This window comes from Triturus cristatus, chromosome 6, assembly GCF_964204655.1.
Source record: "Triturus cristatus chromosome 6, aTriCri1.1, whole genome shotgun sequence".
NCBI classification, from domain to species: Eukaryota; Metazoa; Chordata; class Amphibia; order Caudata; family Salamandridae; genus Triturus; species Triturus cristatus.
The window spans coordinates 1,936,785,446-1,936,812,108 of NC_140589.1; the positions used below are offsets into that span (position 1 = coordinate 1,936,785,446).

General features: G+C 48.9%; 1 protein-coding gene and 1 long non-coding RNA gene across 4 annotated transcripts in view; one reads left to right on the forward strand and one right to left on the reverse strand.

Annotated features, from left to right (window-relative positions):
- LOC146822534 (N-acetylneuraminylgalactosylglucosyl-glucoside beta-1,4-N- acetylgalactosaminyltransferase 2-like) overlaps positions 1 to 26,663 on the forward strand; it is an 865,225-nt gene that overhangs the window by 622,700 nt on the left and 215,862 nt on the right. The window lies entirely within an intron of this gene.
- LOC146822535 (uncharacterized) overlaps positions 16,705 to 26,663 on the reverse strand; it is a 41,417-nt gene continuing 31,458 nt past the window's right edge. Inside the window, exon 2 of the long non-coding RNA XR_014963325.1 lies at positions 16,705 to 19,906. This is a non-coding gene — a long non-coding RNA (uncharacterized LOC146822535). The remainder of the gene's footprint in view (positions 19,907 to 26,663) is intronic.

Sequence of the window (26,663 nt, forward strand, 5' to 3'; positions counted from 1 at the left end):
GGGGGTAACCATGCCAGTGCTGGTTCTTCCTTATATGGCCACTTAGGCAATAGAGGCTTACCTTGTCAAGGCCAGCCTTATCTCCTTTTGTTTGGGGGGGGTTGTGTAGGAAGGTGGATATCTGACTATGGTTACCCCCAACTTTTTGCCTAGTGTCTAGCTGGTTTTTCGACTTAGTTGGCCTGAGATCCTGCCATTCAGGGTCTCAGGCTGTCTGCTCTCTCTTTAAAGTGGACTCCATGTACCCTAGGTACATTCCCAATTGGTAAGGATCACCTTATTGGACCCTGTACAGTGTACCCTAGGTACCCAGGGCATAGGTGTACCCTAGGCCTCCCAGGGGCTGCAGCATGTATTATGCCACCCCTGGTCTGGCCTTCCAATCAGACACAACTGGCTGATCACTCAGCTGGGGCAAGGTCGTGTAATCACCCCTTGCTTAGATATAGTATGCCTATATCTACCCTTATATATAGACACATGTGTACCTATCAGTCACTCCTATGGCAGGCCTTAACAATCCTGGAGGCAGAGTGCTTGGTAACATGTGAGATGGTGCTCTAGCATGAGCTGAGCCTGTCTGGAGCTTTCGGAACCATGTCCTTATAGCTGTTCTATGATATAGCCTACCATATACTCTTAAAGTGCCTTATAATCTTAAACGGTTATGGTAACTATGGTTTGGCTTTATCAAAACATGTCGTGTAAGGTGTCTAACACTTTGGAATAATACCCCCATACCATTTCTGGTGATGAGGATATTATTCCTCCCTTCTAGAGGGAGAGACATGTTAAAATCCTACTTTGCTGTTTAACTCTAACCAAAGCCTCAGCATCACAAAATGGATGCTGCTGCCACAGACACAAGTCTGACCTCCTGCAGCTGGGAGTGATCTCAGCCAGGGAGGCCTGGACAATAGGGTTCCTGCTTGGGGAGGTGCTAGCACCTCCCCAGACAGCATTTAGTGTATTGGGGCAGGGTGGGCTGAAAGGAATGAGACATGCCTGGGGCACACAAGGTGTTCCTTGCATAGTCCAGTTCAAACCGGCGCTGGGGCACTCCAGCCCCAGCTCTGGCGCGAAACTGGACAAAGGGAAGTGGGTGTAACCACCCCCCTCCCAGGTCCCACCCATAAGGCGTGACCTAGCAGGTATCCCAGCCCCCCAGATTGGTATAAGAGTGGGAGTTGGGCCTCAAGACTTTAGATTATCCTGAACCTGCAAAACTGAACAGAAACTCTGGACCTTCGACATTCGACGAAAGAAGGAGACTGAAGAATCTCCCTTGTAGCCAAGGAGTGGCTACCCTGTGCAAACAGGCACCATCAAGAGACTACCCTTTGCTTTGCCCACGTTCTACGAGGAACCGACTGCAGAGCCTGACCAGAGCCTTGACTCCCAGACTTCTCCGACCCTGATCCACATCTGCAGCAGAGCTGAGATCCGCGGAGGCGACGAGCGACGTGGGACCGGCTACCTGGAAAAAGTGGCTAGTAACTTAAAGCGCAGCTTCTGAGGTACCCTCGAAGTTGTGCACCGAGGATTGAGAAGCCCCAACCCCAAGCACCATCTGCACCGAAGATCAGCCCCCCACACTCCACGAGTCCTGCGTGGGGCCCTTCAGCATTTTCCTGCTTGCCGCGTCTGTCCGGTTGCTTGCCCGCTGGCTAGTGGCCTTTGTGACGACGCTCCCTGAAATCTTCTGCGCTGGTTTGGCTCCTCCAGACTGGCTCCCGCTTCTCTGCAAAGAAGAAGCACCCCAGACCTTCCTGGTCTGCACCAGAAGCAAGTCCTTTGTTCTTCGTGGGTTCCGCTTGCCAAGGCTTGGTGAGTCCTAGTCCAACTTCGACGCCGCCGACAGCAAGAGCCTTCGTGGGACAGCTCGCCTCCTGGTCCTGGTCGTCCTCGACGCTTCCTGGTCCTCCTGGCTGCAGCGACAAGCTTCACCTTCACCTGCAACTCTTCACGACATCGCCTGGTTCCTTCCTGGTTCCACGTGGTCACTGGCTAGTGACCTTGACTCTGTCCCTTCTGCTTGCAGGTTTCTTCTCTCCTTGATCCCAGCCTTGGGATCCACCGGACACTCTTCACTGACTGCCTGTCAGCATCTTTCTTCAGGCATCCATAGGAGTCGACGACGAAAACGACGCATCTTCACCCCTATGCACCCGCAGCCTGTGGGCTAGGTAACTTGGGTACTCCGGTGCTCATCAGGATAGTGACTATCCTAGTGTCTAGTTTTCAAGTCTCAACCTCCTAGCTACTCCGGAAGTGTCCTAAATCTATCTATTTCTAAACTGTAACATTGCTATTGACTTTTACGCATTACGCGTGAGTGTTTCCACTCTGCACACGAATCCCGTGGGCCTCCCACTTCCTAACTAACGCTAGTGTAGTGTAGCCCCAGCGATTCCCTAGGCCTAGGCCTATTCTATTTCCCTGACAGTGGTCCTTATACCACTTACTTAGTATATGGTTTGCGTGGCCCCTAGGGCCTAACTGTATTACTTACCTGTGTGACTTAATGTATGCATAAATAAGACTGTGTTGTACTTACCTCTAATCTCATAAAGAGTGCTGAGGGTTTGCTTAGAATAAATACACTTTATTTTATATATATATCTGTTGTGGTGTCCTTTCATTTGGTATTCAAGGGGTTACATATGGTATAACAGCTGGCTTCACATGCCATTCAGAGTTTAGCCTAAGACTGCTCTTGTCCATGCTACCACTAGGATAGCTGGTCTATAAGGTTGACTTTACAACCAATCACCATAAGGGGATTTGGACTGATATAAGGTGTACACTATAACTAGTGACATCATACATCAGGCCAACTTCTCACACATGTCCACTACACTAGTGAGTAGATTCCACCTCCAATCGCTGCTTCACAACAAGTCTCAGGCTCGGACTGTCTACAGTCCTAACTCCCCTTCATATCCTCTCCTCCCCCAGAATCCCTCATCATCTCTCTAACCTTCTCTCTCTTCCTCCTCCATTTTATAACTTGTTCTCTCGATAACTCTGCCATAGCTCCCCTTCAACCCCTCCCACCCTTCTTTCCTCTCTCTAAACCTTTTTCACCCTCTCGCTCTCCTCATCACACCTTAATTTTCCCCTTTCGCAACAGAACCTGGTGTCCAGTGTGGATACCCAGCTTCACCAGTAGTGCCTCCTTCACTCCAGACAGTGGAGGACAGGGCTGCGTCAGTAAACCACACTCGTCCTCTGGGAGCCCTGGCATGGCTCTGCTCCATGGAGTGAGCGGCCCGAAGCTCTGCAGGAGTGTGCCCATCCCAGGGCCTGCGGGGCTGGGCTGTGTCAGTAAACCACACTCCTCTGCAGGAGTGTCCCCATGCTAGGGCCTGTGGGGCTGGGCTGTGTCAGTAAACCACACTCGTCCTCTGGGAGCCCTGGCATGGCTCTGCTCCATGGAGTGAGCGGCCCGAAGCTCTGCAGGAGTGTGCCCATCCCAGGGCCTGCGGGGCTGGGCTGTGTCAGTAAACCACACTCCTTTGCAGGAGTGTCCCCATGTTAGGGCCTGCGGGGCTGGGCTGTGTCAGTAAACCACAATCCTCCTCTGGGAGCCCTGGCGTAGCTCTGAACCCTGGAGTGAGCAGTGCAAAGCTCTGCAGGAGTGTGCCCATCCCAGGGCCTGCGGGGCTGGGCTGTGTCAGTAAACCACACTCGTCCTCTGGGAGCCCTGGCATGGCTCTGAACCCTGGAGTGAGCGGCTCAAAGCTCTGCAGGAGTGTGCCCATCCCAGGGCCTGCGGGGCTGGGCTGTGTCAGTAAACCACACTCCTTTGCAGGAGTGTCCCCATGCTAGGGCCTGTGGGGCTGGGCTGTGTCAGTAAACCACAATCCTCCTCTGGGAGCCCTGGCGTAGCTCTGAACCCTGGAGTGAGCAGTGCAAAGCTCTGCAGGAGTGTGCCCATCCCAGGGCCTGCGGGGCTGGGCTGTGTCAGTAAACCACACTCCTCTGCAGGAGTGTGCCCATGCTAGGGCCTGCGGGGCTGGGCTCTGTGAGTAAACCACACTCCTCTCTGGGGTGGGACTGATCCCTGGAGTGAGCGGCCCAAAGCTCTGCAGGAGTGTGCCCATCCCAGAGCCTGCGGGGCTGGGCTGTGTCAGTAAACCACACTTGTCCTCTGGGAGCCCTGGCGCTAGGACTGATCCCTGGAGTGAGCGGCTCAAAGCTCTGCAGGAGTGTGCCCATGTTAGGGCCTGCGGGTCTGGGCTGTGTCAGTAAACCACACTCCGAAGCTCTGCAGGAGTGTGCCTGTGAGAAGTTGGCCTGATATATGCTGTCCACTAGTTAAAGTGGGCACCTTGCACCAGTCCAAATGACCCTTATTGATGATAGGTTAAAGACAACCTTTATGAAAGCTATCCTAGTGGTAGCTATGGAGAGCAGCCTTCAGGCTAAGTCTTGAAGGAGTGTAAAGCAGCTTGTTTTACCAGTATAAATCTCTTGAATGACCAAATGAAAGGAGAGCCACACCAGGTATATATATAAAATATATGTATTTTTTACAAACACTCCCTACTAATCTCTTTATGAGGCTAGAGGTTAAAGCACATATGTTACAATAAAAATATCAACAGTAAATAGCACAATATACAATGGGCCCCAGGGGGGGACCGAACCATATACTAAGTAAGTGGTATAAGAACCACAACTGGAATAGATACAAGGCCTAGAGCCTGTAGAATCACTGGGACCCCAAGGAACCACCCAAGGTAGTGACACAGGGGACCCATGGGGGCCGCGTGCAGTGTGTGAATACAGCCACGAGCTCCCGTTAACGTCTATGGGGAAAGTCGCGGTTAGATTTTTAAAGATTAGGGACACTTAGAATTGAGTCAGGACCAAACCCCTTGGGACTTTGAAGGTTCTAGGGCCAACACCCACGGGAGCACTGGAGTACTCGTGTTACCTCACCCAGGGAAGCCGGGTGCATAGGTGTCAAATGATGTCGAGAATCTTCGTCATTTTCTATGGTGAGATGCTGCAAAGTGCTGCTGCGGTGAAGACAAGTGTCCGGTGTGATCCAAGCCTGGATCGAAGATCAGAAGAACCTGAAAGCAGAGGGGACAGAGTCTGGGTCACTCGCCAGTGACCAGGGGCACGATAGACGAATGCCCACAGATGTCGGGTGCTTCAGGTGTGAAGAGGTGAAGTTTGACTCCGCTGCCACGGGGACCAGGAGACATCGACGATGACCAGGATCCGCAGGCGAGCTGTCCCACTAAGGATGTTGCACGCTGGGGTGTCAGTTTCCAGATTGGAACTAACAAGCCTTGGCTGCTGCAACCCACGTGGTGAGAGTAAAAAGGCTTCGGTGTGGACCAGCGAGGCCCAGGGGACTCCCCAAGCGATGGAGAGTCAGGGCACCTCTGGAGCAACCAGGAAAGCCTGCTGAAAGTACAAGTACCCTTCTCAGGGACCCACAAGTTGAAAGACAAGGGATCGCGAAGGAACCTCGAGAGGAAACACTTGGAACCAGGCCACGGAACACTCGGGGAGTGTAGGCCGGTTATCTTCTGTGGAATCACTGTTGGGGGTCTGGACTACAAGTAGCCCAAAGCACAGCCTCGGGGGATGCTGGAAAGCATGTGCAGCTGCAAATGGTCACAGTGTCCAGGGGTTCAGGTTGCACGGTCCCTACGAGGGCTACGGGTCTCAGGGTTGTTGAGAACTCGAGTCAGCCTCGGTGATGCTTGGAAACCCACCTCCTGTGTGACAAAAGTCTTCGGAGTCCTCAGGAGCTTCAGAGATGCCAACCGGACAGTTGTGTCTTTGGTGCCTGCCAAGCAGGGGAGTAACTCCTTTATCCAAGGGAGAATCTTCAGTCATCTAGCGCTGTGTAGATTGTCGAAGGTCCAGGATCATGTATCAGAGTTTCGTCCAGGTAAATCTAAAGTCCTGTAGCCATGTGTTCCTACTTTACACCCAAGGAAGGGGTGGGACAAATTTGGGGACCCACCTATGGGAGGGTCAGGAAAGAGGGGTGGCTACACCCATTTCCTTTGTCCAGTTTTGAGCCAGAGCAGGGGCTGGTAGCCCCTGTAGGAGAGTAGGATCTGCTTCACATGGATACCCCCACTTTTTGCTGGTGTTCCACTGTTTTTCGACCTTAGTCTGGCTGTGGCCCTGCTAATCAGGACCACAGCCTAGCTGCTTCCTCTCTAAAATGGTTTGCATGTACATTAGGTACATATCTAATTGGATTCTGGAGTGCCTTATAAGCCCCTAGTATATGGTATACTATGTACCTAGGGCATAGGTACCTCAGACGCCTACCAGGGGCTGAAGCATCTATTATGCAACCCCTGGGAAGCACTCCAAAATGGCACCACAGGCCTGCTACTGCAACCTGGGTAAGGGTGTGCTTGCACCCCTTACAGTGGTATAGGCTACCTATATCCACATATATAAACATACACATATAAACCTATAAGTCACTCCTATGGCAGACCTTGACAATCCTGAAGGCACAGTGCTTGGTTTTGTGTGAGAGGGTGCCCAAGCATGAGCTGAGCCCCTCTGCAGCTTTCGGAAATACTTCCTTATGGCTGTTCTGTGATACAGAAGACACACAATTGATGGACGGAATGCAGAACAAATCAAAACATTCCCCCCAGTCAAGAGATCTGGGTTAAATCCATCATTCTTTTGCTCACCATGCCACGCCAGTTTAGACCTGACCATATGCAAATCAGTCTTCACCCTGTGCCTCATGGGAACAGTCCAGCCCGAACTGCCAAGCCAGGTCCTCCCTGGACCGGAAACAAGCATCCTAGGACCGGTTTCGGGGTTTCACCCCTCTTCAGCCAGGATAGCCTGAATCCAGTGGCACAGTGAGCCCAGAACTCACGTCTGAGCATACCTGGCACACTTAGGGCGAGAAAGCAAAAGACACACAATTGATGGACGGAATGCAGAACAAATCAAAACATTCACCCCAGTCAAGAGATCTGGGTTAAATCCATCATTCTTTTGCTCACCATGCCACCCCAGTTTAGACCTCGCCATATGCAAATCAGTCTTGACTCTGTGCCTCATGGGAACAGTCCAGCCCGAACTGCCAAGCCAGGTCCTCCCTGGACCGGAAACAAGCATCCTAGGACCGGTTTCAGGGTTTCACCCCTCGTCAGCCAGGATAGCTTGATTCCAGTGGCACAGTGAGCCCAGGACATTGTTCTGCATTCTGTCCATCAATAGTTATTTTTGCATTTGTCACCCCGAGTGGGACGGGTATGCTCAGACGTGAGTCTCGTGCTCTCCATGCCATTGGAATCAAGCTATCCTGGCTGAAGAGGGATGAAACCCCGAAACCGGTCCTAGGATGCTTGTTTCCAGTCCAGTGAAGACCTGGCCTGGCAGTTCGGGCTGGACTGATCCCATTGGGCACAGGGTCAAGACTGATTTGCATATGGCTGGGTCTAAACTGGAACGGCATAGTGAGCAAAAAAACCATGGTGAGCAAAAAAACGATGGATTTAGGCCCAGATCTCTGTACTAGGGTGAATGTATGACATTGTTCTGCATTCTGTCCATCAATAGTTCTTTTTGCATTTGTCACCCCGAGTAGGACGGATATGCTTAGACGTGAGTCCTGTGCTCTCCATGCCACTTGAATCAAGCTATCCTGGTTGAAGAGGGGTGAAACCCCGAAACCGGTCCTAGGATGCTTGTTTCCAGTCCAGTGAGGACCTGGCCTGGCAGTTCGGGCGGGTCTGTTCCCATTGGGCACAGGGTCAAGACTGATTTGCATATGGCTGGGTCTAAACTGGAATGGCATGGTGAGCAAAAAAACATGGATTTAGGCCCAGATCTCTGTACTGGGGTGAATGTATGACATTGTTCTGCATTCTGTCCATCAGTAGTTCTTTTTGCATTTGTCACCCCGATTGGGACGGGTATGCTCAGACGTGAGTCCCGTGCTCTCCATGTCACTGGAGTCAAGCTATCCTGGCTGAAGAGGGGTGAAACCCCGAAACCGGTTCTAGGATGCTTTTTTCCAGTCCAGTGAGGACCTGGCCTGGCAGTTCGGGCTGGACTGTTTCCATTGGGCACAGGGTCAAGACTGATTTGCATATATGGCTGGGTCTAAACTGGAACGGCATGGTGAGCAAATAAAACGATGGATTTAGGCCCATATCTCTGTACTGGGGTGACTGTATGACATTGTTCTGCATCCTGTCCATCAATAGTTCTTTTTGCATTTGTTCTGCGATACAGCCATACCATATACTCTTAAGTGCATTATAACCTCGCGGTAAATGCTAACTTTGGGATGGCTCCACAGAAACGTGTTGTGTTTGGTGTCAAACGCTTTGTAAAACTACCCCCCCGCCAGTTCTGGCAGCGGGGATAGCACTCCACCCTTCTGAGGGAGAGACATGTTCACACTGGTCTAATCCGGTAGGTAGGACTTTCCTGAGCCCTGGCATCACAAAATGGATGCCTCTGCCACAGACACGGGTCTGGTCTCCTGCTGCTGACCAAAACTCCGACAGGGGATGCCTGGATAATAGGTTTCCTGTGAAGGGGAGGTGTGTTGGGGCTGGGCGGGAGCACTCTCTGGTGCTTTGAAGTCCTGCACCGGGGACACGTTTGCTGTCCCTGTGCATAGCCCAGTTCAAACCGGTTGCAGGGGCTACCTGCCCCTGCTCTGGCATGAAACTGGACAAAGGAAATGCGTGTAACCACTCCTCTTTCCAGACCCACCCATAGGTGGGGCCTTAGAGTTAGTCCATCCCCTAAACTTGGTATAAGTATAGGAATCCAGTCCCTAGGACTTTAGATTACCCTGGACGAAACTCTGCAACATATATCCTGGCCCTTCAATGTTCTATCCTGAATAGAAGACTGAAGAAATCTCCCTTGGGGTCAAGGAGTGACTCCCCTGCTTGGCAGCCACCAAAGAAGCAAATGACCAGTCTGCATCGCAGATGCTCCTGCCGGACTCCGAAGTCTTTGCATCACCAGAGGTGGATTTCCAGACTTCCCCGAGGCTACCCTGAGTCCACAGCAAAGCTGAGGCCTGTGGCTATCGTGGGTGGCATGGAACCGTGACTACTGGACACCGTGAACTTCTAGTAGCTCCAGCCTTGAGCACCTCTTGCACTGAAGATTGTTGGCCTCCACTCCACGAGAGACCTGTGGGCCAGCTTCACGTGAGACTGCTCAAGGCTCCTTCGCGATCTCTAACCCGTTGGCTAGCAGGTCTCCATGAAGCCAACTCCTCTTCTTTTTGGGTTTTCCTGGTTGCTCCAGACGTGCCTTGACTTACCCTTGCTGGGTGAGTCCCTCAGACCTTGCTGGTCTGCACCGCAGTCCTTTCTCTGAATTCTAGTGACTTGCAGTTGCCAAGGCTTGTTGGGTCCATTCCGGTCGCCGACACCGCAGCACTCGACAGACTTTGAGGGACAGTTCGAATCTGGCTCGTGGCTGAAGAGTCAAGACACCCATCAGCTCACCTGAAGCACCCGACATCTGTGGGCATTGGGACATTCTTCCCTTGGTCACTGGCTAGTGACGCAGACTCTGTCCCCTCTGCTTTCAGGTTCCTTCCATCCTAGATGCAGGCTTGGATCTCTTCGGACACTTCTCCTCTTCATGGCAGCAGCAGTTCTTTGCAGGCTTCCATTGAAATCGACGACGCGACCCGACACCAAAAGACACCTATGCAACCGGCTTCCCTGGGTGAGGTAACTCGAGTACTCCAGTGCTCCCGTGGGTGCTAGCCCTAGAACTTCATAAGTCCAAAAGGGTTTGGTCCTGACTCGATTCTAAGTGTTCCTAATCTTTAAATTTGTTTCACACTGCATACAGTCCCCACGGGTCCCCTGTGTCACTACCTTGGGTGGTTCCTTGGGGTCCCAGCGATTCTACAGGCTCTAGGCCTTGTGTCTATTCCAGTCGTGGTTCTTATACCACTTTTTTGGTATATGGTTTGGTACGCCCCTAGGGCCCAAACATGTATTTGTGCTATTACAGATAATTGCTAACTTGTAAACAAAGTACTTCGAACTCCAGTCTCATAAAGAGACTAGAGGGGTGTGTTTTAACCTAAAAACATATATTTTGAATATATACCTAGTGTGGTTGTCCTTTCATTTGATCATTCAAGAGATTATATACCGGTAAAACAAGCTGCTTTACATTCCTTGAAGACTAAGCCTGAAGGCTGCTCTCCATAGCTACCACTAGGATAGCTTTCAATAAAGGTTGTCTTTAACCTATTCACTATAAGGGGTTGTTTGGACTGATACAAGGTGCCCACTAGAACTAGTGGACAGCATATATCAGGCCACCTTCTCACAGCCCCTGTAACCGGTTTCAACTGGGCTATGCACAGGTACACCAAATGTCCCCCCAGTGCAGACTTCAAATCACTCTTGGAGTGCACCCACACAGCCCCAATACACTTAAGCCTGTCTGGGAGGTGGTCACACCTCCCTGTGACAAGTAACCTATTATCAGGCCTTCCTCAGCCGGAGTTTCGTCCAGCAGCAGAAGGGCAGACTTGTGTCTGTGGCTGGCAGCATCCATTTTGTGGTGCCCAGGTTCTGTTTAAGCTGGTACCGGTGTACCGGTGTTGTCATGTTTCTCCCTCTAGTAGGGTGAAATCATACCTCCCACGCCAGTTACTGGTGGGGAGGTATGATTCCAAAGTGTTTGACACCAAACACCATAGGTTTCTGTGCAGCCGTTTAAAAGTTAGCATTTACCGCGAGGTTATAATGCACTTAAGAGTATATGGTCAGGCTGCACCACAAACAGCATCAAAGGAGGCCCTCCCAACGCTGCAGAGGGGCTCTGCTCATGCAGGGGCACCCTCTCACATAAAAACCAAGCACCCTGCCTTCAGGATTGATAAGGCCTGCCATATGGGTGACTGATAGGTTTATATGTGTAGTGATCAGAAGTGATATAGGTAACCTATACCACTGTAAGGGGTGCAAGCACCACCTTACCCAGGCTGCAGTAGCAGACCTGTCGTGTCATTTTGGAGTGCTGCCCAGGGGTGGCATAGTACATGCTGCAGCCCCTGGTAGGCCTCTGGGGTACCTATGCCCTGGGTACATAATGTACCATCTACTAGGCACTCATAAGGGTACCGCAGTATTCAATATGGAGTGTACCTAAAGTACATGGAATCAATTTAGAGTGAAAGCAGATAAGCTGGGGTCCTGAATAGCAGGATCCCATGCAAACTAAGTCAAAAACCAGGAAAAAAGTGGGGGCAACCATGCAATCAGATTCCACCTTCCTACATAACCCCCCCCCCCCCCCCCCAATGAAAGGAGATAAGGCTATCCTTGGCCAGTTGAGCCTTTATTGACTAAGTGGCCATATAAGGAAGTACCTGCAGCAGCATGGTTACCCCCTGTCTTATGGTCCACTAAACAATCCCTAACCCCAAGGGTATGGTATATTCTCCACCATGGGGAATTACTACCTGTGGTGTGTTTTGGTAAACTAAAATGCTGGTGAGGGAGGAGCCAAGATGGCGGACGGACAGGACGTCTGAGCTCCCGGCTCCGCAGCCCGTCTGCTGTTTATATGACATCCTGATCTTTAATCCTGCCTACGGTGCGAGCAACTGTAACCACGAATGCGCTGATACTTTCCGCGTTCCTCCGATGTCCCCGCCGGCTTTTTTGGTCGAGGATTCATAGAGTTTGCCGACTTCGGACCTTGCCCACGCACCCTGGCCCGACCACCGTCACCGGACACCGCTTATCACGTACGGTGAGACGACCTGGGGCTGGACCGGCGCCTGGGGAAATGTGACCGGAGGTGGAGTGGGCGGCTTGGCGGAGCCTTCTTCGCGACGGAGAGAATTCCTGTAGGATTGGGCCCGGGCTGGCGAGCCTTCCTTTGTCCTGCTACCAGCGGTCAGAGCGGTATCCGTTTTAGAGCGCCCACCACCCGCATTGCAATACAGCCGAGGGCTCTCCCATCGAGTGAGCCCCGTATAGCAGCAGTAACTTTTCTTGCCTTAACTACTATTCCTCCGCCCTATGGAGTCGCCCTCACCCCTCCGCTGTGGGCTAACTGCCAAAATGGTGGCGGTGCCGGTCTACCTCGCCGGAAAGACGGAAGCCCCCATACCCCTGACGCAAGCTTCCCTGCCTACTGTCGAGCTGGAGGGTGTCCTGGTGGCGCCTTTACATACTGCCGACATGCGGAAGCGAGGAGCTGACCTGACCTATGGTGATATCCTTCTAGCCCTGGAAGACTTGAGGGCGACATGGTGCCAACACACTCGAGAACTGGAGCGGAAGATCGATGCTGCTATGCCATCCAGGGAACTACTGCGGTTGTCTGACCCCCCAATGCCTCTCATTCCCTTCGAGGTGGATACAATGTGGCGACAGGGGGATACTGTGGAACGTCCTCTCCCTGGCTACAGTGTCGAGTGTTCTTTTAATGACAAAGTTGCGGATACAAAGCTCCCTTCCACTTTACAAGCTGAGACTCTGCCTCTGCAAGTGTTGCCACGGCTTCCTCAACATCGCCGGAGTGTGTGCCGTTCTGTGGGGAAAACTGTGTTGGTTACTATCGCTGTGGTGATGGTTTATGATTGGGAACTCTCGCTTCCTCTCCCTCTGCGTCTTCTAAGCCGGGAGCGGCCATCTTGCTCCTTTGTTCTGCCTGAGGTACACTCCCAGCGGTGGCCATGCTTGGTGGGGTCTCCGCGTTCTGGCCAGGGTTGATGTTGTCTCCCTTGATGATCCTGCCTGACCGCCTGGCATGACCCGGACTAGAATATTTGTCCATGTATTTGCTGTGCCGCATGTGTGTAACTTGCTATTGTTGATTGCGGGGGTGGATCTGTGGGGCCACTTAGGATCGGGCCAGGGCTGGGCGATTCCCTTTAGTTTGCTGTACGTATTGGCGGGCGGGTACTAGGACGGGACTGTTAATTATCGGATTTATTTGCACATTTGGAATGGAGTCTCCCCACCTGCTGCTTTGCTTGCTACTTCAGTTGTGCTGATGATACTCAGGGTGGGGGATGCTTATGGGGCTGTGGTGACCGGGAGTATGTAAAATTTCCTCCTCCTGCCTTCTCTGGGAGTCGGAGACTGGGATGTTCTTTCCCACTCTCCGGACTCTCTTCCTACTTGGGGTTCATTTGGGGCGACAGGCATGCCTATTGGGGGGGGGTGGGCCGTGGCCTTCCGCTGGTATGCAGGGTGGGGGGATGGGATGTGTTCCATGTCTTTTCTTTGTCTCTATGGCCCTCTTTCTCTTTCTTTCGCTCTTCTTCTTCGGTTTCCTTTTCTTTTATGTTTCTTTGTTTCTTCGGGGTCGGGGTTCAGTGTTAGTTGGGAGTTTATTGTGTTCTATCATTCTGTGGTATAGTGTTTGCTCTTAGTTCCCGGATGGTGGCTACCTGTTTCCTTGCAAATGCTTTCCTATATAACGCCTCCTTCTGGGAGCTTCGTGAATGGTTATGTCTCTCCTGGTCAATGTTAGCTTCGACTCCTCTCGTAGTTCACTACATTGTACTCGACAAAATCATAAAATTAAACCTTTTCTTATCCTGACATTATTGTTCTATGTTCTACAATGTCATAGCGGCCGGCCCCGAGGGGTTGTAGGCAGACGCTGTGTATTGTGCATTTACCGCAATAAAGGTTTAAAAAAAAATAAAAATAAAAAAAAATAAATAAAATGCTGGTGAGGTGTCTGAGTAGGGACGTGAGGCTCTAATAAAGTTGGTCTCAGCTTCCTCAGATCACTGGTTACCATGGGTGCCTTTCATTCCATGACTGAGTTGCCTCTTGTTCTAAGGGTCAACGTTTGGCTGCCTACAGCTGGGGATTGGGTCCCTTTGGTTGGAACCCTGGAGAAACATGGTAGGTTTGGGACCTTTTGGTCCCAGGTTTGCCTTTGCCCAACAGGGTCCTTCTGGGGGAGGTCCCTACACAAGGGTAAGGGGGATCCCTCAGTGTGTTGAGTAATTTTCACCTGGCTAGGGCTACTAGACTGGGTGCCCCTAATCTGCTGATGGGGGGTTCCTCTGGACAGTGGGCCCTGTGGGGTCCACTGACCTCCGTGACCTCTGTAGCCCTGGGCTGACTGAGAAAGGGTAGAGAGGGGCAGGTTACCTGCTCCAGACTGGGTACCACCTTGGAAGGTTCCCCTACCGTCAGGGGTGCTGCCAGGCCAGGCCTGACTACCTCTGGGGCAGTTCCTTCACAAGGGGTAGGATCAATTCCCTGAGGAAGCTGACCCTTACCTAGAGTCTGGGGGGAAGAAGACTTTTCTTCAATCCCTTTGCTCTCTGGTGGTGTGGAGTGGGCCATTCTTTCAGCCTCCACTTCTCCAAAATTTCCCATGGGGTTGGACTGTGGCCCTCACAGCCCCACTAACTCTCTCAGGGCGGCCCAACATTCTCAGACGGGCCTGGTATTCAACCTCAACCCAGGCTGAAGCCTTCAGATCATTGCCCATCAGGCAATCTACAGGCAAGTTTGAGGACACTGCCACTCTCTTTGGGCCAGTGACCCCTCCGCAGCTGAGATTGACTATGGTCATGCCGTGATCTGTTCTGCTTCCATCAATATTGGTCACCTGGTATTTGAACTCAGGTAAAAGCTTTTGAGAGGGACTAGGTCCCTGTCACCATGATGACACTAGCCCCTGTGTCCCTGAATGCCACATCCTTCTGACCATTGATTAAGGGCTCTTGTCTGTACTTGCCCAAAGTATTGGGACTCATAGTAAAAGTGGCAAATCCCATGCCACCATCACAGACTCAGGAGGCCTGTGAGGGGGACCTTTCTAAACCAGGGTCCACCTCAGTTCCCCATGAGAATGTACCTAACTGTTTGGGTGCATTACTACCACCTGGGAGATTACTACTAGTAGTACCAGGAGGAGTGGTAGTATTGCTTGGAGCAACATTTTCTTTATTGCTGACCTTAGGGCAAATGGGGTCATTTTTCCAGTGGCCAGGCTTCTTGCACACATGGCAATAGGGTTTTTTTTCAGGGGAGTCTGGGACCCACCCCCAGAAGAGGACTTTTGGGGCCTTGTAGGGAACTTGTCTTTTGATTTGTCCCTACATTTCTCTTGGAACTTGGTAGAATCTTTCTTCTGGCCACCACCCTGATTCTTTGGCCTTACCCAGGTTCTGACCCATTTGTCTGCCTTCTTTCCCAACTCTTGGGGAGAGGTCAGATCAGAGTCCACCAGGTAATGGTGTAGAAGCTGGTTTTGACAATTATTAAGGATCTGCTCCCTCACAATCAAATTGTACAATCCTAAAAAGTCATGCACCTTGCTGCCATGTATCCAACCTCCCAGAGTCTTAATAGCACCATCTACAAAGTCCACCCAGTCTTGATTCTGTGCCTTTTGGGTATCTCTGAACTTCAGCCTGTATTGTTCAGTGGTTAGGCCAAACCCTTCAATCAGTGCACTCTTCAAGACCTTGTAATTATCAGCATCCTCTTCTCTAACAGTGCGGAGCATGTCTCTACTTTTGTCTGCCACAAGATTGCTGCCCACTGCTCTTGAGGGACCCTCTGTACCTTACAGGCCCTCTCAAGTGCAGTTATCCATTTGTAGATGTCATCCCCATTCTGGTAGGGAGAGACAATCTTATACAGGTTCCTATGGTCATGAATACACTCTCTACCTCTAGGGACACTGTTGCTGCCACCATGGGGCTCTAGCCCCAATAGTGTTGAAGCTTTCTGAAGCTCCAGGGATTCCTTATCCAATGCCAACTGCTATCTCTTTATCCTAAGCTTAGCTTCCTCAAACTTAAGCAGTCTGCATTTTCTCTCATAGGAGGACTCCCTCCTCTGGGAGGTAGGGTTCCTATGAGAGACAGAGTTCTCCACAGAGGTATCAGAATGAACAGATTCCTGAGAAGGAGATCTTGATCTTCTGGGCCCTCTGCTAACTCTTCCAGGTGGGGTAAAGAGAGGACACTGAGGTCTTCTCCCTCACCTTCAGGAACAGTTCCATTCTCCAGGTTGGAATCATTTTGATCTTCCTAGCCAGTATCAGATTCAGGGTCAGTAGTGTTCACTACCTAGTCTTTCCTCATTTGCTGCCCCACCCATCTTGCCTACCTCATCAGACCCTGGGGTCTTTCTAAGGTCATCAGCAAGCAACTTCTATATGAGGTATTATGCTGTTGTGCTTTTTCCAGTCTTCAGTTTCTTTGAGGAACACATGGTCCTCAACTCTTGGTATGTCAAATGATCATACTTAGAGGGGAGAGGCCCACTGGCTTCTGCCCTTGAAGACATGACTAGTGTGATGTGGTGTATGCACCTGTGAGAAGGTAGCCTGATATATGCTGTCCACTAGTTCTAGTGGGCACCTTGTATCAGTCCAAACAACCCCTTATGGTGATAGTTAAAGACAACCTTATGTGAAAGCTATCCTAGTGGTAGCTATGGAGAGCAGCCTTCAGGCTAAGTCTTGAAGGAATGTAAAGCAGCTTGTTTTACCAGTCTATAATCTCTTGAATGCTCAAATGAAAAGACAACCACACCAGGTATATATTCAAAATACATGTATTTAAGGCTAAACACACCCCTCTAGTCTCTTTATGAGACTGGAGTTCGAAGTGATGTACCATAAAAATAAACTAAAGGACTATACCTACCAATAGTCCCAATACCATTACCAAATAATCAGTCAGTTGGCAGTGAAGAAAGTTCAATCGTTTATTCAACAAAATACTCTATAGAGGAGCCTCTCCGAACCTCACCCATCAGGTGCGCCGAGAAGACTGTTGGCTCGTATTCAAACATGAGGTTATATACTTTTCGGTTCAACACATACAATCACTGTAAATGGAAAAACACCAGTTGGCCCTCGAGCTCCAGGAAAGGACCATATATGGCACACATCAGACCAGTACAAAGACTTGACTATCTATTACTGATGAGGTCAGGAGGGGTGACTCCCTTTCGTCTTGGTGCCTGGGAGTGTAGACACGGCACCTCCAGGAATGCGCTTATCACCCCCAAAGCCAGATGCGACCTTGAGTCAAAGAACAGAGGAGTGAAAAGCCTACCTTCAGCTGCTACCAGTAACTCAGATGAGCTGGGGCCTGACAACTGCGCGTAATCAACACGTGATCACGGCCTGTGCTCGAGCAAATGAAAAGAAGATGGCATCTGTATGGTTCTCGGCCTACTCTTTTAGCAATAGATATACAAGGAGGAAATGAACGAGTTTCCTCCAAGCAAAATCATATATATCAAACAGAAAGTGTTTGTATAGATGCATCATGCTGACATAATATAAGTCCGATACTCCTTATAACGGAAAATCTATCTTTTCATCCCTCAGAACGGCCCTTTTAGCATGATGTAGCTAACTAAAACTGTTCAATCTTCAAATATTCCCTCATCAATCTGCATTAGGTCTTTGAGCTCCTGCTGAACTAGCTGAGCTTTTACCGCTGTTGGGGATGGACCAGTCAAAGAGGAAGTGAGTTTTGTCACACAATAAGAGCAACATGCAGGTCCACATTGTACACAAACACAACACGTAAATATGATACCGGCTATACATGCCAGCACCATCAAAATTTTTCATCCCCAAGTAGGCAGCAAACCCCAAAACCAACCAGAGAGAGACTACGTACCAGTTTCGACATGTATCTCGGAAGCTAAACGATGTAGCTTCTGTATAGCCAAATGAATGGAGGGGGCGGAGTCAGGAATATAACACAGCAAGAGCTGCTGATCACACGGCATGCTCCTCCTTGATCTGCCAAGATAACGTCCAAAACCATACGGTTGTGAAGCGAAACGAGTCTGGTCGCCTGTAGCTCTACTGTTATATTGGTCAGTATTTCTGCAGTAGTATTAATTACCCCTTCAACTACTCTAGCCAAACGTCGTACTTCTTGGCTAGTAATTACAGGTCCCCAAAAGGGTAACACTCCCTTCATAATGTCGGTGAAATACTGCAATGGAGTATCGGTCTGATCTATATCGGTGGTATCTATCACCCTTTTATTTCTCCTAATAAGCACGCTACGTTTATCTAGTCTGTGATCCTGGTGATAATTAGAAGGGGAAATATAGACTGGAGGGTACAGGAAGGACAAGTAGCAACGTACAGCCCAACCTCGTGGAAGCCAAGTATAGGCACTTCCTCCACAGACAAAATATACATTAGGAGGGGTTAACAACAGAGGGCTGCTAAAGGTACGCAATCGATAAGTGTAAATACATCGGCTTTCTCCTACTGGTATGTACCCTGCTCCTTGAACACAAAACGTAGAGGTACTGTTTAATACAGGCACTGGAATAGTCCTATCTTCAGTAACATTACGGTCCTGAAAATGTCGCGAATATTGAGTGAAATTGAATTCAACATAGTCCAAAATTTCATTTTTCAACCAAGTGGTATTTTCGTGCGTTATATACATATTCATACAGGCATTCGGATCTAAGGTTCCCTCTCCATTATTCCCATCGGGGTTGAATCCTTGATGAACCTCAATATATGCTAAAATCATTTCATAATCTTTCTCTGAAAACCTTTTAGTGTCCACAGTGTAATGCATATACATCATAGAAAACAATTTGAACCAAGCCTCACAACTTCCCAGATGAGACAAAGGTAGGGATATAAATAAGTCGTGCTTGTGCATAACAGAGGGTAAAAGACCACAAACCCAACAATTTGTAGTATTGGTGGCACTGTGTGATTGATGAAGCATTTCAATGAACGCGTTTTTCACATGGGTCTGACGATGCCTTTCCTTATGAGGGGCTAAAGTATGAAACACATGTTCCGGGGGTGGGGTAGTCGTTCCTAAAACAGTATGCATAGAGTGGCGAAATTCTAAATATATGAATACTCCCATCAATATAATTAGCAATATTGCTATGGTAGCTATATATGCAATTTTAACAAGATTGGTCCAACTAAAAAAACAGGCAAATATGTAGGAAAATGGTGTGGTACAAAAGGACCTTCCTCTTCAGGAACGAAACGAGCAAAGGGATACATGCTAACTAAAAGTCCGACAATAAACTAGGGCAATGCAGTCCAACCTGCCAGAGGGTACTTCTTTCCTGTGTCCTTTAGCGCATCACAGGCAGGCTCCTATCGTTCATCACAGATAATACCAAAACAAACTTCTCACATTGGAGTTATGTTCTCACACAACCCGTGAAGGAAACACAACCTGGGCCCCTTTTAACATGAAATTCAATCTTTCATTCTGAACAGAGCGAACAAATGTTCAAGGCTCTCAGCGCGTTCAGTCTAGTGTATCGTTCAGTACACCAGAAGCGTATCTAACAGACATTCATAGCACAGGTCTGTACCCTATCACTCAAGTCTCTCTCTATCTCCTACCATGTTCACCTGGTGTACCGTGCTGTTTTCTGGGCCGCAGGTTGTATCGAGTATGGCCAGGCACCTTTTGATCAGAGAACTAAACAGAGGATGATGAATCCGGTGAAACAGGGGTACTGCGAGCCTCGGGGTTAGCTGTAGGAACAACAGAATCTGGGGCGATCAATTGTGCTGATGACAGAACCCCTTCCGAGCCTGGTGCATCTTCTCCTTGCCCTTCTCCAATTACCTGGGTGTCAGAAAAAGGAATGAATCGAGGGACTCACTCACTTTCCTGAGTCAGAACTCCATCCTCGATTCGCTGATCATATGGAAGCGGGAGGGGTAGTTTCTTCAAATGTGACACATGAAACCAGTGTCGCTTGCCATTCACTTTTACCGCCGTCCGCGTGGCCAACAAGACTTGAAATGGTTCAGACCAACGAGGATCCAAACTGGATTTCCGCTGATAGTTACGGACCAGAACCCACTGTCCTGGTTCCAAGCGATGTCCGGGACCCTCCGGCAGGGGCTGCAGAACTGCTGAGACCTGTTGATGAATGGAACGAAGATCTTTAGTCAAAGCATACAAATAGTCTGCCAGCATAGGATACTCTATATCACGAAACGTTCTGGGTCTCGGGACGCCCCAAACATTAGCAGGGCACCCAAAAATGACCTCATACGGAGACAAACCAGAACGAGAATGTGGGGTAGCTCGTATTGACATTAATGCCAGTGGCAGAGCATCTGGCCACCTTAATCCAGTACTTTCTTGAATTTTATCTAATTTGAGCTTTAATATCCCATTATACTTCTCGACCAACCCGGCAGACTGGGGGTGTCGAGCCGCATGGAATTTCTATTTAATCTGTAGTCCATTACACACATGTGTGATGAGTTCTGCATTAAAATGTCTTCCGTTATCACTCCAGATCACATGAGGCAATCCGTAGCGAGGGAAATACTCCTTTACCAACGCCTTTGCCGTTGCCAAGGCAGTATTTTCTTTTGTCGGGTAAACTTCCACCTATTTACTGAAAGCGCATACCACGACCAGGACATACTTCAAATTGTTAACATGCTCCAGTTGGATATAATCCATTTGAAGCACCTCAAAAGGCAAAGATGGTGGTGCAAAGTTTCCACTCAGAACAGACTCCCTGCCCCCTGGATTATGTCGTAAGCAAACCATGCAATATTGTACCAAATGAGCAGCGGTCCTAGAAATATTAGGATTGTACCATACAGGATCTAATAATGCACAAATACCTTTCACCCCAATATGAGCTGAACCATGTGCCATTGTCACCACCGCATTCACTAATGCATTGGGCAACAGCCACCGCTGCTTTTCTGTCAGATCAATCCAACAACCATATGCATCTAATCTCCCAATTCGCTCTTTCCAGTGAGCCAATTCAATAGGGGTAGCTTCTTTCTGTATTTCTTGGACACTCTCTATGGTATTATCAAACATCTCTGTTTCAGCCACCCACCTAGCAGAGCTGGTCACAAACATTGAGGTTAATTTGGATTTCGCAGTTTCCTTAGCTACTTGATCGGCAAAAGCATTACCCTCCCCCACTGCATCAACCACTGCCTAGTGTGCACTACATTTGACCACAGCCACTATTTCTGGTAACGGCAATGCTGTCAGTAATCTCAAAATCAAGGGACCATGCTGTATTCGCTGACCATGAGAAGTAAGAAAACCTCTTTCTGCCCAAAGTCGGCCAAAACTATGAGCCACGCCGAAGGCGTACTGGCTGTCGGTGTAAATATTTCCTCTCTGTCTTTCACTTAACTCACAGGCCCGAAACAATGCCACTAATTCAGCCACCTGTGCTGACTGATAGGGTACTCGAGAAGCCTCAACTATAGTGTGAAGAGTAGTTATCGCATATGCAGCAGTTGTCGTGCCATCTGGTAACTTGAAACAAGAGCCATCGACGTACAACTCCCCTTGAGGGTCAGATAGAGGAGTGTCAGTCAGGTCTACTCGTCCCTTCGTTTCTTCCTCAGTCTGAAATATACAATCATGAACATCATTGTTCTTTTCATTCGAAGGGAGGGGTAGTAACGTAGCAGGGTTCAGAGTGGCACATTGTTTAATCGTAATGTGTGGAGCAAACAAAGTCAATTCATATCCATAAGACGCGCACTCGTAAGGTGCTGGGTCCTTGTTTTGTTCAATAATGTATCCACAACGTGCGGTACCATCACTGTGAGGTCAGTGTTCAGAACGAGCCCTTCCGACTGTCGAATAGCCATCGCAACCGCAGCAGTAGCTCTTAAACAGCTAGGGAGTGCTCTGGCGACGTTATCCAACACCGCCGAGAAATAGACACAAGGTCTTTGCTTACCACCAAATCCTTGTGTTAATACAGAAAGCGAGCAACCCTCCACCTCGTGTACGTAAAGCACAAAAGGTTTCCGGTAGTCAGGAGTACCAAGAACAGGTGCAGAACAAAGCGCAGATTTCAAAGAGTCAAATGCATCTTGACAAGCATCAGTCCAGGGTAAAGGTTCATGCACATCTTTAGTGGTTAAGTACAAAAGAGGTTTAGTAAGAAGGGAAAAATTAGGGATCCATTGGCGACAGTAAGAAGTTATGCCAAGAAATGCACAAACATCACGCTGAGTACGAGGTACAGACATATTAAAAATGATAGTCACACGCTCAGGGGTTAGTCTCCTTCCCTCCTTCGACAGTAGATGACCGAGATAGGTCACCTCCAGTCGACAATATTGCAATTTTGAAAGTGATACTTTATTGCCATTAGCAGCCAAATGAGACAATAATTGTACAGTGGCCTTCTTACAACCTTCCTCGGTATCAGAGGCCACTAACAAATCATCTACGTACTGCAAAAGCACATTACCCGGGGGCAAGACCATATCATCCAGCAATGTTTTCAAAGCTTGACTATATATACTAGGACTCTCCGTGTACCCCTGGGGAGCGCGGCAGAACCGGAAGCTGCGACCAGATAATGAGAAGCCAAAAATATGGCGGCTATCAGGATGAATCGGAATGCTAAAGAAAGCATGTTTTAAATCAATCACAGAGAAATATTTAGCAGTAGGAGGAATCATAGTGAGAATAGTAGTGATGTCTGAAACCACAGGGTATTGGGGCACCACTATTTTATTAATTTCGCACAAATCAATCGCAAAACCATAGGTATCAGCATAGTCAGAATCGCTTCTAACAGGGGCTCTCTTTAACATAGGCAAAATGGGGCTGTTGCATACATTAGCAGCTGTCTCTTCCACCACACCCCTTTTTACCAAATCTTGAAGGATGGAGAGCAAAGCCTTCTCGCCAGCCGGAGAGATTTTGTACTGAGGTATACAAGGAAGCCGAGCATTTTGCTTCAAAGTAATGGAAACGGGCAGAATCTTTAATAATCCTACATCTGTGTCACCAGTGGCCCACAATGTTGCTGGAATAGCAGCAAACTCAGGAGGGAGGGGTTCATTTTTAGTGAAACACTGCAAAGTATGCTTCCCAAGGGAATTAATAGTCAAGTAAACACCATCAGGTGAACAATGAATCTTAGCATGTAATTTCTTTAACAAATCCAAGCCCAACAAATGTTCGCCACAATGGGAAGTCAAAAGAAACGGGGAGTCTATCGTAACAGGACCAATTGTAAAAGGAATAGGTTTGGAGATGGGGATCACCACCGGAATTCCCGAGAATCCTACCGAAACATTACTGTGCCCGGACAGAGCAGCCCCTGGCACAGAGAAATAGAACTATTCATTGCACCCGTATCAACCCAAAACTTTTCAGATGTCCCCATCAAATGTGCCTCTACATAAGGTTCTTGCTGATCAACGGGTACTGACACCTGGCCCTCACTCTGTCCATGGCTATCCTCTGTATAAGCATACCCTTCGGTCGCGTCCATTGCACACTCCTCATTATAATACTGCCTACCTCTTGGATTATCAAAATAATTATTTTCTTGTCCAACTTGCGTCGCCTCTTCTTGTTGCATATCACTGCGATCCACACTTCCCCGACCTCCGCCTCTACCTCTCATAGCCCCGTTCTGGGCCAGCAACAACGGACACTGAAATCGCCAATGCCCGTTCTCCTTACAATAAGCACACTGATTGATTCCCAAAACAACAGACGGCCCTCTGCCTCGTCCAGTTCCTGCCCCCCTCGGGACAAACCCTCTACTGCCTCTCTCTCTGCCTCGTCCTCGAACAACTTGTTGCAACAACACCCGTGTTTTGAGATCCTTTGTTTTCTTTTCCATCTTATCCTTACTCTCATTTTCTCTATGTTCGTAATATTGGGCCATACTCAATATTACCGAGGGCGTGGAAGTGGTCCAGGTACTTCAGCGGCTTGTAGCCGTGCAGAGACTTCTGGTAACAAATTAGTCACAAAACGATTAACAAACAATCGTATTCCGCCTTCCAACGATAAATCCTGTCCACTGAAATCAATGAATTCGCCCTCGAATCTGGTGAAAAATCAGAAACACTTTCATCTTTCTTCTGTTTACATGCGGTCAATTTGTCCCAATCCACCTTACGGGGCGGAATTAAGGAATGCATGTAAGTGATAATGCGGCTAGGTAATGCCAACAATTCAGGTTTCGGCTTCTCTCCAGGGTTACGGTCCTTGTCCCAATCTTTTATCTGCTCCCATGTTCCGCCTAATTCTTGAGCATGGTCCTGATCATGCACCTGACGCCATACGTCAACGGGAACTAACAATGCAAAAAATAGCTCTATGACAGCTAAGGTCATGACGGCAGAGGAGGCCACTTCTGTGAGCTCTTTATAATAAGCCGTGGTATTCTTACGAGGGTCGGGTAATTGTGATTTTAGCGAGAGGACTTCACTCCTCTTCCAGGGTGTGTAAACCCATTGCTCCTGCACTTGGGCCTCTACACGAGGTCTAGTCACCACGCCATGGTCATCCTTTAGTTCCAGTATTTCAGGATGAAAGATAGGATGAACTTCTCGCATAGGATGCTGAGTGTCCCACGAGGGACACTTTTGATGCATCCGCCCGCGATAATTTAATAAAATTTCCACATCTTTATACACTTCATCTGGGCTAAGTTCAGACTTATGAGCCCTGTCCCGGATGTCATACATCACTTGGGGGGCCAACCCTCCTGGGAAACACTGTTTCCAAAGGGTAATAATACGTGCAGCCATGTGTTTCAAGGCATGTTGCTGCATAACAGGCTCATAGTCTCGAAGCGTGTTCCATATATCAGTTATAGTGTAAATAGGCTGTCGCATCCACTGGGATGACTGATTCTCAATCATCTGTTTCTCAGTCTGTCCTACAGCTGAACGGGTAAACAACTTCCGTGCATCGAGATCCCCCGGAGCACGAAATGGAGTCGAAACAGCTGGAGATGTGGTCGAGCTCGCAGAAAAAGGGAGGCCCACACAACAGCTGTGGACACAACGGAAGACGGCAGTGTAAAAGGCCCTAAAATAGCCGTCTCAGACACTGAGGGAGACAAAACAGAGGATGTTTCCGGAGAGGCAAGGGAAGAGGAATCGACAGGGGCGGAAGCTGAAGGGACCTGTTCTAGAGTCGGGGGAACAACGGGATATATACGCTGCGGAGCAAAAGGTGAAGGTGGACGAGTATCCAATAAATCCTCCATCTCATCTTCCGCTTCAGTCCTAGCCACATAGGTCTTATCCACTTGCAATCCAAATTGTCTGTCTGCACGATCAATCCCTTGTTCAGTTCGTGCTTTATCATAAGCCATAGCTTTCTGCGTAATCGTCTGATTTCCTTTCATCCTACATACTTTTTCCTCCCGCATACGTCTACGCTTTGCTTCCTTCTGCCACAGGTTTAGGGAGTCAAACATTGACTGTCGACTACGTTTAGAAAGTAATCGATCCTGCAGAAAATACATCTTTTTCTCATCAAAAGACCCGGTTAGGGGCCATTGTGATTCCACATTATCTTTAGTATATTTATGCCATAGTGTATTAAACAAGAGAGGTGTAATACCATGCTTTACATACATATCATAACTTGGGCTGTCTTCAGGTGGGGCAGGTTGACTTTCAGCCAAAGGCGTATCATTAGGGCGGCGACAACATCCAAAACAACTCAATTTAATAAAACACGGCATGGTTATTATCGTCACGCGTTCCTCATTCGATCATAAAAATAAACTTTCAAACATGGCCATGTTCAAACGTTCACAAAACATACAACCTCACACTCATTCAAACATACACAGGACAATAATATATATATATACATACAAAGATATTAAAAAATGACGTCTTTTCAAACAAAGAACAGAACCCGTCGACTCCTGTTCGTGGAGAATCAATCAAATTCAGATTCCAAGACCGACAAATACCAAAACCAAGCAGTCCAAATACTACCAAGAGACCGTCAGACATGTATAACCACAGACCAACCTACAGACCATCCTGCAGCCTTCCTGGTTCACTCTTGGGACTATTCTGACTAAGCCTGCTTCATTAGCACCACTTCAGATGTGTTCCCAAGGTTACCCAGGTACAGCCACAGGCTTTTCCAAGAGCAGTCCGGCCGGGCACGCACCACACGTGCCACACCGGGCGTCCGATCGGCGTCTCTATTATTCACAAAAGGTCCGTGGAGCATCTATACGTGCAGCCACCACGATGCTGCCCCGTCAGACCCCCAAGATTCTCTGTGGTACACTGACCACCAAATACTTACACAGTTAACTGCTTCAAAAGCACTGCTCAACAGTGCATGCCAAGAACATCAAAACAATTCCACTCACCTGGTGCACACAGGTACAATGACGTGTTCTCCACTGCCAACTCCTGAAGACCAACACGGTCAGCTCCTGGGTTACGCCCGTAGGACTCAGGTGAAGGGTCACTAGCAGCTGGGGATACTCTGATTGTGAGAGCGGAGTAAGTTCATACCAAAGATGGCTAATTTTCAAAGGATCCTTTTTCCATCCACCCGCTCGATCAGAATTACCCCTTGCCCTTACCACCCGTTTACGGGGAGGACGACCCAGTCACGGAGTCCCGGCGGAGTCGCCAACTGATGTATCATAAACATAAACTAAGGGAATATACCTACCAATAGTCCCAATACCATTACCAAATAATCAGTCAGTTGGCAGTGAAGAAAGTTCAATCATTTATTCAACAAAATACTCTATAGAGGAGCCTCTCCGAACCTCACCCATCAGGTGCGCCGAGAAGACTGTTGGCTCGTATTCAAACATGAGGTTATATACTTTTCGGTTCAACACATACAATCACTGTAAATGGAAAAATACCAG